General features: G+C 39.1%; 1 protein-coding gene across 1 annotated transcript in view; it reads right to left on the bottom strand.

The window, feature by feature from the left end:
• Positions 1-5,837, bottom strand: part of LOC107575757 (calcium-dependent secretion activator 2-like) — a 100,040-nt gene that overhangs the window by 29,284 nt on the left and 64,919 nt on the right. The gene's annotated exons all lie outside the window — the stretch shown is intronic.

Below are 5,837 nucleotides of genomic sequence, written 5' to 3'. Positions count from 1 at the left end.
AATATAAATTAGTTAAAATTGAAATAAATTTGTGAAGAAAAAATAAATTATATATATATATATATATATATATATATATATATATATCTCACAAATTTGATCTCCACATTTGACTTGATCTTTCACAAATTTGAGCTCACATATATATGTGGAGTTCAAAATTAATGCATATTTCATAAATTAATTGTATTCTGAATTATATTCTGAAGCACAGTATAAAAAACTTAAATGAGATATTTGAAAAACAACTCTGATCAAAATCAGAGAACAATTACAGATACCTCCAGGCTTTTGGTGTTAATCTGGCACCTGGTGCTAATTTCCTTAATTATATGACAAACCCTTATCTATAGAAAATAAGAATTCAAGGCAATTCTTCCGATTCCAAAACATTAAAAAGCCTTTATTCAGACATGGCTCAATCTAGAAACATACAAAATGACTAAAACACTGCACACTGATTCATTTCGGCCATCCAGCCTTCCTCAGATTGTCTCTAATTTATTTAAATGACAAACCCTATTTAACTGGCAGCATTTCTCCAATTTTCACTGAGATTGCAAGAAGGGGGGAGCACTCTAAGATGATTGAAAGCCTGGGACAGGAGGTTGTCCAGATGAAGGCCAAAGGGATGACCCACACATGAGAAGTTGGTCATCCCAAATCTGTGATTTCTAGAATATTGCATCTTTACAATGACACAAATTAATTAAAGTCCCCCAAAAAGGCTGGATGTGCATTTAAGACAAATACACGAGAAGACAGGATAATGCGGAGACTCTTAATGGAGAATCGGTTCAACACTGCAGCTGGAATTGCTCACCAGTTCAGCGCTGAACAAGGTATGGATTTGTCTCGGCACATTTAAAAGAAGTCGGACTGAAAGCGCACTCTGCAGTGACCAAGCCTCTCATCAGCAGAAAGAATCAAAAGGCTAGGCTCACCTTTGCTGAGGAGCATGTTGTGTGGAGAGAGGAGAACTGGTCCAAAGTTCACTTTAGTGACGAGAGCACCCGTCACACTGCAAAATGGGTAAAGCAGTTCCCTGAACTAAGAACACTGACATAATGAAATGGCCGGCCCAGAGTCCTGATCTAAACCCAACTGAAAATCTGTGGAAAATCCTTGGCAGCAAAGTTAGGGCTAAGAAACCCACTACAGTTACCGAACTATGGAAGAGAATGGAAGAAGAGTGGACCAAGATCACACCAGAGCAGTGTGAGAAACTAGTGATGTCCTGTGGCCACAGATCTGCTGAAGTCATTCAAAGCAGGGGCCTCTACACTTCCTACTAATCTTTGACAGCCGTTATCCTCCAAAATTTTAGTTGTAATCTTCTTTCGTGCTACAGTGGTTACTGTATTTCGTGTTACAGCGGTTACACATTTTGATCACTGTGTTTTACACAAAATAAAGGTTTTTGTTGAAATGCCTTGGTTATTTTGTCAAACATGTTAGTAGAACAGTGGTATACCTACACTCTTAAAAAAAGATGGTTCTTTAAAGGTTCTTTACATATAGTAATGGTTTTATTTAGAACCATAGCATTCTGAAGAACCCTTTTATGCTGAAATGGTTCATTGTGTTAGATTTTAGGGTTCTTTATTCCTGCTCTTTTGTTTTTCAAATCTGTAACTGTCAAAGCACCTCATACTGATTTTCTGGAGTTCAGTGATCCAACTACAGACTGTCAACACACTCTCAACAGGTAAATGATTTCATTCTTTAAATTTAAATACAAATTTAACTTTAAAATTGTAACTGGTTTCCAAACAAACATGTCTTTATCTTTTTTTCCGTTTTTGGTCACATATAAGTGTGTGCAGCTCTGCTAAGCTTTGGAAACTTCTCTCCTCTTCTCCACTAAGTAAGTAAAATTAATTTATAATTCACACCCAGTCACAAAAAATATTAAAACAATCCCATGACTTTATATCACTTTTTCTTTTAAGATTGTGAAGGGCTCACATACTGTCCATTTTTGCTTTTGGCCTTCATAAACATAATTGTTTTTACATAAACACATGGACACACTGTAACTCTAAACTCAATTGTGTATTTCAGATGTATCACATCCTACAACCTCATCATCTGCAGAGAAAAACAGCCACTTAATCACACCAAAATGATGGACTTAAAAGGCATCATATTGATTGGATTGTGATTGTTTCACTGAAAGTTGGCCTTCATACATCTATTTTTTGTTCTTATTTTGTGTTTTACTTCTTTATGTATTTATTCATGTTCAATGTCAATTGTCATTCATTCAATGTATTCAGCTAATAACTGTTGTTAAGAGCAACAATTTTGCATGTCAATAAAAACATTCTTAATTCAAACAACATGCTGCTGTTGTGGTTATTGTTGTTGTTGTTTTAATGTAAAACCCTAACCGAGGCTACACTCTAAGATGCCTCATTACTGATTTTCTGGAGCTCAGCCATCCAACTACACAGACTGTCAACACACTCTCAACAGGTAATAATTTCTTTTTTTAAAATGTCTATAAATTATAACTTTCAAATGCTAATTGGTTTCCTATGACTTTTCTCTTTTTAGTTTAAGAGAACATGTAAGTGTGACCAGCTCTGTTCAGTTAAGGATACTACTCTCCTCTTATTCACAAAAGTAACAAAGATATTGAATTTATGGTCCATTTTGTTAGATATTTTTTATTACTAGGGGTTATGCATAAACATACCCAGCTATCCCATGACTTAATATTACTTTTCCCTTTTAACATTGTGAAGTGCTCACATACTACTTTTGGCCTTCATAAACAATTGTTTTCACATAAAAAAATGAAAGGAGACACACTGTATATCTAAACTCAATTGTGCATTTCAGATGCTGTCACATCCTACAACCCCATCATCTGCAGAGAGAAACTGCCACTTAATCACACCAAAATACAGATAATGATTAACTTAAAGGCATTATAGAGGATTGTGAAGATATTTCACTGGAGCTTGGTCTTCAATACACTATTTTATATTATATTTTGTTTTACTTTAAGCATTTATTTATGTTCAATGTCCATTGTCATTCATTAATGTATTCTGCTAATAACTGTTAGAACACTGTCATTTTTGCTACAATTTCACGTCATAAAAAAGTACCTAATTGACACATTGTTTTTGATTTTATGTAAAACCCTAATAGACACTTCAATATATTATAAGACCAGGCAGATAGAGGGGTAAAAAACAATATGAATAAATAATATATACAAATAATACTAATATTAATGATATTAACATACTAATATTAATGAAAAACTATCATTAAAAAGGTTATTTATAACACCATTAAGGTCCTATAGCATTTTCAAAGCATGGTTCTATATGGAACCCTATAAAAAGGTTCTATTTAGCACTAAAAAGGGTTCTGCTAATGTTACAAGACGAAGAACCCTTTTCTGGTACTGTTTAGAACCATTTTTCTTAAGAGCGTACAGCAAATATTCCTTCAAATTCTGAGCAATGAAAATTAACAATATTTCAGAAAAAAATCAAGTATTTATAGCTTGTGCTCTAATTTTGATCTCCACTGTTCTAACGAACCCCCAAAACCAAGTTGGAGTCAGGATCTAGATGCAGAAAAATTATGTTTAATGGCTCAAAATAGAATAGTAATCCATGGCTTGAATGTAGAACACATGACATGGTGTGTAGAGCTTGACCATAGCAATGAACCATAAAGGGTATGTACAAACAATAATCCACAAAGGCAAGAATGAACCACTCAGTTAAATCAGTGTTTCCCAACTGGGGTGCTGTCTGACGAGTGCAGGGTTGGTGTGTAAAAAAAATCTTTTTCTAACATGTTAAAATGTGTATAAAACATTTAATATATATAATTGATATCGGATGTCCTAAATAATAACAAATAAGATACACAGTAAAGGGGTCATATGATGCGATTTCAAGTTTTCCTTTCTCTTTGAAGTGTTATAAGCTGTTCGTGAATAGATAAGATCCCTAAAGTTGCAAAGACTAAAGTCTCAAACCCAAAGAGATATTCTTTATAAAAGTTAAGACTGGTCCACGCCCTCCTAAAACGCCTCGTTTAAACACGCCCCCACATGTCTATATAGGGTGCCACAAATTTTTAAAAAATTTCTAAGGGTGCCTGACTGAAAAAAGGTTGGGAAACACTGGGTTAAATAACAAAGAGATCTAATCATAAAACAAGAAACACCTGAACCTAATTAGCAAGAACAAAGGAAATATAAAGACCATGAACAAAACTACAAGAGGAACATGGACTCAAAATTAAATGTTCTAAATACAAGACATGACAAGGCATAAGGTCCTAACATAACCCCTCCCCTTAAAGGTGGCTCCTGATGGCCAAAAAAGATCCAGTGAAAACAGTCCATACAGGACCATGAGGCAGAAGAAAAACTGGCTTAACAATCAACCTAGAAAAGAGTTCAATGAGCTCTGATACAAATATAAAGACAGTACTAAAAGTACCTGACACAAGGTAAAGACATTAATGGCAATGGCATGAAGCTTGAAACTTCGAACAATGGTTCCCTTACTTGTCACATTGTTCAAAGGTAACTTGATCTGCTTCGTGATTATGACAGAAAACTAAAATTACCCCCTCATTCTCGAAGGAAGAAAAAGTTGCACACTCGTTCTTAACCATGGCGCACCTCTTCTTGGTCTCAGCTTTTTCACTCACCATTTGGACACTCACATTCTCAGTCTCGGTGCAATTCCTCCTGGTGTAGTTTCCACAATCACATTCTCAGCACTCACGTTCTCGGCGCTCTAGCTCTCAGCAGCCTCAGTACTCTCATTCTCAGCACTCTCAGCGGCCTCAGCATTCACATTCTCTGCATTCTCGCTCTCGGCACACTCGCTCTCAGCGGCCTCGACACTCGCATTCTCTGTGCTCTCACTCAAAGCGAACTCGGAACTCACATTCTCTGTGCTCTCTCAGCGGCCTCGGCACTCCCATTCTCTGCGCTCTCGCTCTCAGCTGCCTCGATGCTCACACTCTCAGCAGCCTCAGTACTCTCATTCTCGATGCTCTCACACTCAGTGGCCTCGGTATTCTAGTTCTCGGCGCTCTTGCTCTCAGCGGCCTCGGTACTCATTCTCTGTGCTCTTGCTCTCAGCAGTCTCGGTACTCTCGTTCTCGGCGCTCTCACTCTCAGCAGCCTCGGCACTCTCAGCACCCTCAGTACTCACGTTCTCGGCACTCTCGCTCTCAGCGGCCTCGGTACTCTCATTCTCGGCGCTCTCGCTCTCAGCACCCTCAGTACTCACATTCTCGGCACTCTTGCTCTCAGCGGCCTCGGTACTCACATTCTCAATGCTCTCACTCTCAGTGGCCTCGGTACTCTCATTCTCTGCGCTCTCGCTCTCAGCGGCCTTGGTACTCTCACTCTCGATGCTCTCACTCTCAGCGCTCTCACTCTCAGCTGCCTCGATGCTCTCACTCTCGATGCTCTCACTCTCAGCGGCCTCGGTACTCTCGTTCTCGGCGCTCTCTCGCTCTCGGCGCTCTCGCTCTCAGCACCCTCAGTAATCACGTTCTCGGCGCTCTCGCTCTCAGCACCCTCAGTACTCACATTCTCGGCACTCTTGCTCTCAGCGGCCTCGGTACTCACATTCTCAATGCTCTCACTCTCAGTGGCCTCGGTACTCTCATTCTCTGCGCTCTCGCTCTCAGCGGCCTTGGTACTCTCACTCTCGATGCTCTCACTCTCAGCGCTCTCACTCTCAGCTGCCTCGATGCTCTCACTCTCGATGCTCTCACTCTCAGCGGCCTCGGTACTCTCGTTCTCGGCGCTCTCGCGCTCTCCGCGCTCTCAACCTCCG

Source organism: Sinocyclocheilus grahami, unplaced genomic scaffold, assembly GCF_001515645.1.
Source record: "Sinocyclocheilus grahami isolate Dianchi unplaced genomic scaffold, SAMN03320097.WGS_v1.1 scaffold31.1, whole genome shotgun sequence".
NCBI lineage: Eukaryota > Metazoa > Chordata > Actinopteri > Cypriniformes > Cyprinidae > Sinocyclocheilus > Sinocyclocheilus grahami.
This window is presented reverse-complemented; position numbering and strand designations above follow the sequence as displayed.